The sequence below is a fragment of the Tachypleus tridentatus genome, chromosome 13, assembly GCF_004210375.1.
Source record: "Tachypleus tridentatus isolate NWPU-2018 chromosome 13, ASM421037v1, whole genome shotgun sequence".
Taxonomy (NCBI): domain Eukaryota; kingdom Metazoa; phylum Arthropoda; class Merostomata; order Xiphosura; family Limulidae; genus Tachypleus; species Tachypleus tridentatus.
The window spans coordinates 69,692,637-69,704,990 of record NC_134837.1 but is presented as its reverse complement, the minus strand read 5'-3'; the positions used below and the strand labels follow the sequence as shown (position 1 = coordinate 69,704,990).

The 12,354-nt window shown below is 36.3% G+C and overlaps 1 long non-coding RNA gene across 4 annotated transcripts; it reads right to left on the bottom strand.

Moving 5' to 3' along the window:
- Positions 1 to 218: 218 nt before the first annotated feature.
- Positions 219 to 12,151, bottom strand: LOC143238899 (uncharacterized). Of its 4 annotated transcripts, XR_013020822.1 has the most exons (5): positions 11,914 to 12,052; positions 11,711 to 11,827; positions 9,016 to 10,498; positions 1,028 to 1,187; positions 219 to 587 (listed from the first exon to the last, which is right to left on the bottom strand). It is a non-coding gene; the product is annotated as an uncharacterized LOC143238899 (long non-coding RNA). The 4 variants fall into 4 exon arrangements; XR_013020821.1 differs by lacking the exons at positions 219 to 587; positions 1,028 to 1,187 and adding an exon at positions 11,062 to 11,525 and having other exon boundaries at positions 10,206 to 10,498; positions 12,024 to 12,151; XR_013020823.1 differs by lacking the exons at positions 219 to 587; positions 1,028 to 1,187 and adding an exon at positions 11,062 to 11,525 and having other exon boundaries at positions 10,206 to 10,498.
- Between the last annotated feature and the right edge of the window lie 203 nt (positions 12,152 to 12,354).

The window sequence follows — 12,354 nt, the reverse complement described above, 5'->3', positions numbered from 1 at the left end:
TTATTTCTGACAGCTGGTTTACTTTATTTAATGAAGATCCTTTTGAAAATTCTTCCTAGTAGTGAGCAATATTTCTCAAGGAAAATGCTCGTCACTCTTGGCTTACAACCATACACCTCGTTCTCCTACGCTGTATATTCTGTAACTACAAATCATTTAGTGTTAGAATAAAATACATGAGGTCAAGAGTATTTGTTAATCTGTGATAGAGTCAAATCACAGATAGTTGTGTTATACTATACTTTGGGCATGTGGAACGACTCTATAACTACCATCATATGGAACAGTGTAAGGGTTCCAATTACTTGTGATCAAATCTTCTGGTCTCTCAGCTACAGAGAGATGGCGAAGGGTAAACAGTACATATATTTTCAATAACGTGGAAGTGCCAAGAATTACTGTGATGTCCTTCCTGTGTTTTCTACCACTTGTATTGATCGTGGGTGTAATTTCTAATTATAATACTAAACACTAACATCAGTAGATCTTCTGTTTCAACGTTGTATCTCGTGCGTCTTGGTATTTAGATATTCTTCTTCTTCATGTGTCAAATCTGCGGCAGACATCGACGACCATGGCAAGCCAAACTAAAAAATATTTAGATATATTATAATGATAAACTTAAACTAATCGTTTTATTGTTTAAACTGATTCATATTGCGTTGTTGTTTTTAAATATTAAACAACGAGGAAAGGTTAACAACTGGAATTGTGTGTATATTAAATTGTGGAGAACACTTGTATGTATATGTCCTGTATTTAGAACTTCTTAACATCAGCCACAAAGTAACGTTTTTAACAAAACCAGCTGGTAATGTATGATAAGGTACGTATCATAATTTATGCCACACTTCTCTTTAAAGATCCTATGTGCACAAGTGGCGAAAAGTGCACGTGCGGCCAGGAAGACGGATGTACGTGTACTACGTACAACAAAAAAGACGAAACTGACAAAAGTCGATGTAAGTGTGCAGGTATGTAAGCTCTTCCAAGTTAACCTAACTTTTAACTGAAGGAAATGGCTTACCGTAAATTATTCATTCGTTACTAGATGTTTGCCACTTGGTTTATTTTCAAGTATTGCTTGTACATCTAACTTGTTTCCTTCTAGAAAGAGAACCCTGCAGTTCTACGTCATGCACGTGTAGTAGAAAGGATGAACTTTCTTGTATCCGTTGGCCTGGTTCCTGTTTAATAATAGACTGTTTATTTAGTTGTTTCTTACATTGATTTTCACATGGGAATATTTATTTTGTTCACTTTGATATTGTTTAATGATTTTCGAATAAATTACTTTAATGGCTTCCTAATGTATTTATCAAACATGACGTGGGACTGTAATATCTTAAACAATCTGTGTATACTTTATGGTTATATTTGATGTATCCAAGCATACACACTTTATTGTAAACCAAGAATATACTTTTTATGAAGAAATCGAAAGTAGAACTACCCACACTACAGAGGTCTTAATGTTTCTTCGATCCTTAACTGTAACTACAATTCTAACAAGGGACTTCATCCTCTTCTGGATTGCTACAGAGGCTTAAATGAACACGAAGAAACAGGAACTATTTTGGAACCTTATTAAATAACACTTTTTCAATGTGAAATCGAGAACTTGGCGACTTAAATATTTCGATAATTTCTAAATTCTATGTTAATACTGTCGTGGTTTCAGTGACCTCTTACCAACATACTCCTCATGTGTAAGTAGGGAATGAACTTTTAAAGAACTATTTCCGTGTTTCTGAAACAACAAACACTCTATAACACATGGACACTTTGTGTTTCCATAAATTCTTAGTTGTTAACAATAGCACTATTTAACTAAATTACTACTATATAGTGAATAATTTCAATTTGACGAAAACCACACTTTACGTAAAAGAAAACTTTATATAATATAAGATGAAGAATAGGAGATAAAGAAAACCAGCTATTAATCTATACTCTTCAAAAAAAAAAGAAACGCAAAAGGCAAAATTTGAGACATATTGTTAACAAGTTTATTCCGGGTAGTTCTGTATGACATGTGTGAAACTTTGCACATTCACTGCTGAACATTCAAAGTCTGCAAAGGCAAAGTCCACGCTCACTAGTTGAAGTTTGACGTCACTCAACGTCAATAACGAGTATGCCCCCCGTGAGCATCAATAACTGCTTGGCATCTCCTGCCCATGGAAGCGATGAGATGACGAATCACATCCTGTGGAATGGCTGTCCACTCAGCTTGCAAAGCTGCTGCAAGCTGAGGTAGAGTCTGCGGTTGAGGTTGTCGCCGTCGCAGACGTCGGTCCAACTCGTCCCAAAGATGTTCGATGGGGTTTAAATCTGGTGATCTGCAGGGCCAGGGAATAACGTTGATGTTTTGGTGTCTCAAGAAGACAGTGGTGAGTCGGGCTGTGTGAGGACGGGCGTTGTCATGTTGAAAAACGTCGTTAACGTTCACCATGATGGGTTGCACATGGGGCCTAAGAATTTCGTCGACGGTTGCGTACGGTCTGATCGGAAATCCTACACAGCCCTGGTATGGTTGAGGCAGTAGACGTCGCAGTGGTGGTCCTATCCCAAAGGTGACGTAACCGGATGTAGCGATCTTGTGCGGGCGTGGTCACACGAGGTCTGCCAAATCGTGGACGGTCACGAGTTGATCCATGTTGTTGGTGACGACTCCATAGCCTTGTGATGGTGCTTGGGTGGACAATCACAGCTCTGGCAACATCTGATCGAGATTCGCCTGCTTCCAAGCGACCAATGGCGTTGTTGCGTTGTGCTTCAGTCAGTCTTGGCGTAACTGTATTGCGTGTCGGTGGATTAACACTGAGCTATGGAAACCGAGAACCCGTCACTTTTATAGGGATTTTGCACATGTTGTACTTGCAGAACATGCAGATCTCTCAAACAAATTTGTTGGACACGCATGCGTTTTGGCGAAAAATCCGACGATTTCCTCCGTTTTCAAAGTGCACAAATTTTATTGTCATTTTGGTCTGACAATCAGTGCCTTAACACGTGTAACATCACATACTCTGAGCTTGTAACGTTATTACATATATTTCTCTTTAAAATAACAAAAATATCCCTTTTGCGTTTCTTTTTTTGAAGAGTATATTATAATGGATGAAAAACGTAATTACACTCGATTATTTGAAATAAAATTGTATCACACTTGGCTCTCTTTAAAGATCCTACACGCACATGTGTCAAAAAGTTTACGTGTGACAAAGACGGATGTAAGTGTACTTATTACCTGCAACCTGAAGAAGTTAACCGGAAGATCGGTGTAAGTGTACAGGTGTGTAAAATATTTATAGTTGGCCCACAATGTATTAAGATGAACTTGTAACCACTAGTCATTTGTATAGAACGTTATTAAATGTTTGTTATTGGTTAAATTGGTGTTATTGGTTGTACATCTAATACCATTTACATTTTCCAGGACAAATCTGCAGTTTTACGTCATGCACGTGCAGGAAGAACGAATGAAGTTTTTATTTGTTATACTACTTCCTGTTTTTAGTATAAAGTATTATTCAGTTTTATATGTTGCATATTTTGCTTTGTTTACAGAATTCTTGAAAAGTTAGTTGAAATAATAATTCTTGAAATTAGTTGGTGCATTAAGAATGAACAATTACATTTGAATGTAAGTTCTCAATCATTCACAATGTATACCAACTTGTCGCTATACAAACATTGTATTGAAACTCAAAGTTTTTAATCTATGCAACATATTACTCCCCACTCCCAAAGGCAAAACGATATATCTGCAGATTAACACCGATACAAACGAGGTTTCGATACCTGTTGTGTAGGTTAAGGATTAACTCTAAACAAAAAAATTCTTGGTTTCGTTTCATTTGAATTTCGCGCAAAGCTACACGAGAGCTATCTGAACTAGCCGTTTCTAGTTTAGTGATGTAAGACTAGAGGGAAGGCTGCTAGTCATCACCACCCATCGCCAACTCTTGGGCTACCCATTTGCCAACGAACAGTGGGACTGACCATCACATTATAACTCTCCCACGGCTGAAAGGGCGAGCATGTTCGATGTGACGGGGATTCAAACCCGGATAACTATGGAAAAAGAAATGTCAAAAGTTGTTTTATCAAAAACCTGTCAACACCTCCTAAAGTCACTTTGAACTTAACTTCCTGCTCTCCTGTGTCCTGTGACAGGGATTCGAACCCTTAACCCTTGGATTACGAGTCGAGTGCCTTAACCACCTGGCGACGCCGGGCCTTATTTGTTAGTTGTGAAACGGTTTTATAAGAAGGAACTTATGAATATTGGTCTACAAATGACTTTGAAGGTCAAAAAACGCAATTTAATTGTTAAATATTAATTAAAGTTGGTTTAATATGGATTAGTTTTATTTCGTTTAAAGTTTCATCGTTTATACACAAAAATTATTTATGATAATACTTATATTAAAGTGTCTTATAATAAAATACAAACAAGTACAAATATTTGTGTGTACACAGTTCTTGTCAACCATTGGTCCATTACAATCTGACGACGTTTTGAAACCCATTTCACTAAAGTGCCCGAGACCAGATGGCCTACCCGTGAAATTCTATCGCCACGTATGGACTTTTTAAGGACTGTCTGGCCCGTGGGTCCATTCCTCCAGGTACAATGGATGGGTCCTTTACGCTAATCTGTAAGGACACCACCTAGTCCAAAGGTCTTTCCTCGTGGCATCCCATATCGCTCCTGAATGTGAATGCAAAGATTGTATCAAAAGTCTTGTGTGCCCATTTAAGTGCTGTTATGGCCAATCTTATCCTTGGCACGTAGACGTGTGGTGTGTGGGGTAGAAGCATCCAACAAAACTTGGTGCTTCTATGGGACCTGTTTTGCTACATCACAGACAGAAACGTACATGCATTTTTTGTGTCGCTCGATCAGTGTAAGGCCTTTCATCGAGCCTACTACAAATTTTTGTGGTACGTTCTGGAAGAGGTATGGTTTTCCTCCAGTTTTAGTGGAGTGTGCACAAACTTTTTATACGTCCTCTTCGAGCCGGTTTTAAGTAAATGTATACTTGATAGCTTTCTTTAACATATGTCGGTGTGTTCGTCAAGGATGTCCGTTATCACCATCTCTTTATAAATTGGTGACAGAGTGCCTGCTCTTTTATCTGTACCACTCGATTTCGGCGCGTGGCCTTCAATTGCGAGGAGGGGTATCAATTAGGTATGTTAGCCATCTGGATAATGTGAACCTATTTCTTGAGAACCAAACATCCATGGGTTCAGCACTGGTAATTATTACAAAGTACTCTCAAGCCAGTGCAGCCTGGCTCAACAACACAAAGTCTTATAGCTCGGTGGTTGGGCAAACGGGCCTCAACCATGGACACTTCATTCGACTTGGCATGGATTTTTTCTCCAGTCAAATGTTTTGGGGTTTGCTTCCTTGCGATTCCTGAGGCTGCCTGGGATGTAGTGGTGCAAAGTGTCGTTTCGGTAGTTTAATATTATCGTTACAGCCCTGCTAACTTGTTTGGCAGGACAGAGGTAGTAAAGAGGAAGATTCTCCCCTTGATATGGTATCTTGGTTCGATTCTTCCTCTGAACAACCACTGTGCACGAGCTATCGAGCTGCATGACTATACCTTCCTGTAGAGTGGTAAGACTGAAGCTGTGTCTCGGTGGTTTTTAAATAAGCCACCCCACAAGGGAGGACTGGGCAGCTCATGTTTCCGGACCAAATGTCTTTCTCTTTTTCCCGTCAACAACTGTTTACTGTCTGTCTTGGGAGGATCATCCCTCCAGCCAACTTGTTCGTTTCTTGATTAGTACAGGGCTCGGGAATTTTGGTGTTTCATCATGCCTGAGTAAACGAATGTGTTATGATTCTCCCATTTGGCATGCTGCCGCTGTTGCGGCGATCAGACGTTGTCGCGCCATGTGACGTGATATTCTTTTAGAATTCAGTTCTTCCTACCGTCTGCTTGTCTCGGACTGTACTCACAGGAAAGAGCAACACCACCTTGCTATTCCGTGGGATGTTGTTTGGGGTTGGGTAGTGATGCGCCATGTTGATAGTTACCTTCAGGCTTTCAACTGGTATATCGTCCATAACATCTTGCCGGTGAGAGAACGTTTATATCTTTCAAACACCAGTGTTACGAGTCATGTCCGTTGTGTCATACTCGGGTAAAGTCTGTCCTCCACATGTTAGTCCTTTATCCGACGACAGATGAGATATGGAAAAAGGTGGCTTGCCTTTTCCCTGTCCTCCTAGGACCATACTGTATCATGTGTCCGGTCACCTAACCTTCACGTTCCACTACACTCTATTGGTATTTAAGTAAGTCATCTGGCTTGCCCATAATCAATTCGTTTTTGAGCGGGCTCCAGTGACGTACTTTAAGATACTGGTTAAGGCAAAGTACAAACTTTTACTCCACCTTGAGTCTGAGGGACCTCCATCACCGTTGGCTGTCTATATTTCATATAATTATTGGTTATTTGTATTTTCATTTTTTCCGCTTTCATTTTGTGATTATTATTTTGTATTTTCATTGTCAGTAGCTGTAATATTTGTACATTAAATGTTATGATGATTTTTGTTTGTATTTTTTAAAACTTTTCTTTAAAATTTGTATGTTTAACTTCTTTTTGTAATTATATTTATTCATTTGGAATTGGAAACTACAGTTTTGTATTTTCATATTTGTAATTGTTGTTTGTATGTAATTTTTGTATATTTTGAATTTCGCCCAAAGCTACATGAGGACTATGTGTAATAGTCGTGCCTAATTTAGCAGTGTAAGACTAGAAAAAAAGACAGCTAGTCATTACCATCCATCGCCAATTCTTGGTCTACCCTTTCACCAACGAATAGTGAGACTCATCGTCACATTATAACGCCCCCACGGCTGAAAGGGCAGGCATGTTTGTTGTGACAGGAATTCGAACCCGCGAACCTCAGGTTACGAGCAGAGTGCCTTAACCAGCTAGCCATGCCGTATTTTTTTTAATTACTTGTATATACCTGTATATTTTGTTGTACTTTCACGTAATGATTAATTTGTACTGTGTTGTTATTGTAAGTTTTAAATTTATGTTTATTAACCCTGTTTATGAGAAATGTAGCTCTTCAGTGTTGGTGTTCATAATTATTATATTTTTAATTTCTATTTTTGGATTTTTTATCTGAATTTTCAATTTGCGATTCTAAACAACCTAATTCTAATGTTTATTCACATTTTTTATTTTGTATATGTTTATTATTTTAAATTTGGTTAAATCTTATTGTTGTATATATATTTGTACTGATATCATGTTTAATCAATTCAAAATTTATTAATGATTATTTATCTTAACCGTGACAGATCTGGCACGTAAATGTGGAACTGAGTGTTTTGTTATTTAATGTATGATATACGTATGAAATTTGTGGTAGTGAGGGTCGCAGATTCGAATAATGAATAGTTTCAGTTTGTAGACACTGTCTGTTTACATTCCCTTATATTCATCTTAAAGGTTGTCCTTACTGAAATGATTCAGGATTTTTTTTAGCTCAACTCATCATCATTGGACGTCTTTCCACGTGTGATCATATCACTCAAGTTATTAAGTCCACATGCAGGTCTAATGAGCTCTTAAAAGTAATTGTATTTATAAAATAATAATTTCGTACGTACTTAAATTCACTTTTGGCAAAAATAAACGTTTTATAAATAATTTCGTTTCACAAAACTAACGTGATTTATTTGTATTGTGCCCACCACGGGTATAGAAACTTAGGTTTTAGTTTTATAAGCCTTCATATTCATTTATGAGCAAATGGGGCAGGTCGTTATAAGTAACTTTAGGTTGCTAAATGGTACGTAAGTTAGATAATAAATTCATCATTTTAATTGATAAAGCAACTACCAAGTTTATTTCCATCTTTTCTTGTTTGTTAAGAGCAGAGTTACACAACAGGTTATCTGTACCGTACCCACTACATGAAGAAACCCGATATTTAGTGTTACAAACCCACACATATGAGTTTTACTTTGTGAAACACATGGTATAACTTTACCTACAAACTAGGGTTTAGCTTAAATCATTAAATATTTGAGATAACAAAAGTGAATGAAGACGTACACATGTTAAACGTAAAACAGAGGATATTGTACTGAATTTATATCATACAGTCGTATTAGACTTTGATGTCCATATGTCACGGCTGCATTAGACTTTGACGTACATTTTGTAAAATCTTATGGTTTTATTATTTTGGATTCCCGAACTACATCATACCACTAGAGGTTTATTGCTGCTGATAAACAGAAGTGAAATTAACAATTTCTATATAAATGATTGTAAAAACTATACAAAAATACTTTATACAAAGTAGTATTAATCCATTAGTATGGTATTTCATTCTACTGAATGTCAAGAGAAAATGAGTTTTAAACAACAGAAACTTTTGATAAAATTTCAGAGATACTTCTACTAACATCGCCCGATCTTTTAAACCCTTGGTAAGTTAATACTCTACATTTAGTTAAGTGACTTCAATGAACCTTCTGGTTTATATCTGCTGTCCGAAATTAAACTAAAACCTAATGTGTTCTATAACAAAGTAATTTGCAAGAATTAAAATTGTTTTACTATAAAATAAATGTTATAATGTTTATTTTTTACTCTGACATATTGTTTTACATTATTTCAAGGCCACGTAACAATTACATATTAATTTGCCTCTTTAAGTAACGGTACTACAGCCAAGTTTAACATTAAGAAATGTTAAGTTCGAGTCGACTGATAAAATTTCAACAAATTCCTGTGAATAGCTTTCAAATAACCTTTCTTGTAAGATTCTATGGAGTAACTGAATAAATGTGATAATTCTATGTACTAATTTGAATCTTTACTCACTGAATACCTCACAAACTGAACTGATTTTTCGTACCATACTCGCCTACTATACAAACTTTCAAGATCATAAAATCGTGTACCCTCTACCAAACAAAGTTAAACATTAATAAATAAAGCTTACAACGCTACCTCTTTCTCGATTGTGAAGTCACTAGAGACATCCGAATACACAACACAAAACGATACATTGAACTGTCCATTCACAACCTTTCTTGATAGTTTTCTTTTTGAGGGGTATGTTGTTTAAATAGGATGGCTTCTTGTTCCTTGTCGTCATTTCCTGTCCTTTAGTTGGAAGGGTACCTACTCGATTGGGTAGGTAGTCACGTGAATCTACTGTTAGTGGTTCTCTACAAGAAACTATAGCTTATCGTTAGGTCGACTTTTGGATAGAAATGTTTTCTGTACTTACTTTGTTGATGAATCGGTCAGTAATTTACCTCCAAAGTTCAACGTGTCCGACTGTCTGTCCTCCTGCGTACTTCAAGCTATATAAGCGACTCATCAACAGAACGCTTAATTTTTAAAAGCAGATTTAATTTTTAATTTATCCTATCTTGAGAAATGTTCCACCATACTTTATCACCTTGAAGAAAGCGAGTATTAGAAGAGTTAATGTGGCAGTGATTGTTACCATATCATCACAACTGATTTATATGACAACTTAATACTGTAGTATTTGTGCCCACTATGACTCGGTCGCTGTACATTAATCTCATGATTCTGATACTCACTTAAACAACTTTCATAACTAAAGCTGATTGAGAAATAAAATTGTAATATTGGATAGCTACTTTACGTACAACGTGGAATATATTTAGATCCTCCAATCAGGAACCGTATTTAACTTTTATATTTTCCTTATGGTATGAATTCCTAACATATATATTACTCCTCTATGGATAAGTAAAGATTATTTGTTTATATAAATAACGTTAATGGTTACTATACGTGGTGATAGAGAAATCCCGTATGTCAGTCCACATCACACACTTTAGAAAGTTGTGAACATTAAGTAATTATCGTAAAACGTAAATGTTGTTTTATTATGATACCCCTAGTCCTGTTTGAAAAACAATCTTATATGGGTATTTCTTCTCCGCGGCTGTTTATAAGTAAATATAAAGTATTTCTATGTTTAGCAGCAGCAGTACTGAAACCCATAACACAGCTACATTAATTTTACGTCACAAACTGACTATAACACCGATTATTAGCGTGTTTTATTAGTGCTGCCCCTTTTGTTCGTTATTAGATACTATTAGCTGACAGCCACGTCAAACTTTTTTTTGAAAGGGTAGTACATTTATAGATATCCCTTCCCCCACATAGTCGTTTATTTAATAGAAACCGACAATCTTTGTTGCAACATCTCAAGATACAAATAAATAAAACAAAATCGTTGTAATGTGTATAATTGTAGAGCTTATAGTCTGCTTGGCATATGATAATTAATAGTTCCTTCTTACTTCGTCTTGCAGATCTGTTCGGGGCCCCACAGATACAGACACCAATGGTAGAGAAATATTCTTTACGAGAAGTAATTTTTAAAAGGTTTTCGCAAGACATCGGGTGTCAATTCATAATATCATTCCTGTCTACTTTCAATTACCTGTTTTGAAAGTAAAGAACACTTCTAGTTACTTCTACGTTCAATCCTTCCTTCGATACATTTTTCTATTAGACTTAAAATTAATGAAGAAAAACTGGAGAAAACTTTATTATGTTTATCAACAACAAATCTCAAAGTTCTAAAAACAATTAGGTTGTGGGATAAAACTCTACAACTTTTAACAAAACGGCACAAACAAGTTTCACTACTAGTAAAATCATTGTAAGAAACATGATAAATGAAGCACGAGAAAATAGCTCAAAACCTATGCGTGTAGTTTGGTCTAATGCTATAGATTAGTTAATAGTTTTTCCGATCTTTCATACTAGGTTGACCTCATAACCTAGGGACCAACTACACAGCCTAAGGTAGATGTGGCACTGAAACAATGAACAGGAATTACAGATGTATGGAGAAAATGAAGGATGTTAGAATCCCGAAGTTTTGTTTTGGTACGCATTTCATTTATAGCGAAATTAATCGTTGATATTAATGTACTTACGGTATTGTGCACATTGTTATTAATTCGAATTAGACGCAATTATGGGGTACAAGATACATACCCGATGTTAAGAAATAGTGCTGTTGTTTCCGAGCTCCGTACTATAGCGAAAGAAGAGTAATTATGCTTTCTTCTACACAGATAAGTGTAGAAATTCCTAATCACTAGGAGTAACATGTTATGGTGAACCAAGTTAGTAGTCTGCACAAGTTTAGTGGGAGGATGAATTTTCACAAAAGGGGGGGGGGTCGCAAGTCAAGATCATGGCATTACTTGATGTATGGGAATCAAAGTTTGTTTATATTGACGTGTAAAACTTATCTTATTCATAAAATAAAATAGCTATCTTTACAATTAAATTAAAGTTTATTATTCCAAATACAAAACGTATAAAGTGAAAATAAATATTTTCATTAAAATCTTCCCGAGTTACGTCAGGTTAATAGTTCGGCCCAGCCACACAAATATATGAACTTCATTCTTTCTTACTACACGTGCACGACTCACACGAGCAGGGTTCTCCTTCTTAAAAGAAGGGAAAAAATAGTTTAATTTAACGAGTTAAACTGAACAAGAAATAATAAATTAAAAGAAAAGTAACATAATACACCTTACAGTGATGTGGTAACTCACAGTAAGTATTAAATGCCATAAGTTTAAAGGTTACTCTCAGATCTTTTCTCCACATCGAGTAGAAGGGAGTTACATACCTGAACACTTGCATGGACGTACTTCACCCTCCTTTTCGCCTTTTTTGTTGCACGTAATACACTTGCATCCATCCTGCTTGCCGCACGTGCACTCTTCACCGCATGTACACATCTCATCTGTAATAAAAAAAACGTATCAAATGCTTGTATAAAGAAAAGCTCTAACATTAATATACAAAGAGAGATATCCCAGCATTGCGTACCACACGTCTATACAATACCACCCATCACTTAACCTCCACACTTGCAGGTTAGACCGGACATTATTGATCCGTATAATACTCAAACAAATTAAGAACCTAATTACAAAAACCTTCTCCCCTCCAAAGTATTATGTTGAGCGTGCAAATGTTTCATGTGCAAAAGAGCAGTAGTGTATCGTGTGCTATTTCTAGCCTATCATAGCTCACTAATTCACGCGATACATTTCTTTTGAGTCAGTACAATTCTTAACGTTTCAACTAATTTGACAACAAACAACTTCATTAATTTATATGCAAAAACGGCTCGTTTGGGTTGAGAAAATATTTTTTTTACATAGAAGAACGAACAACGTTTCGACCTTCTTCGGTCATCGTCAGGTTCACAAAGAAAGAGGTAACTGACCGGAAGCTGACCACATGTTTGAAAGGGGTTGTGTAAAT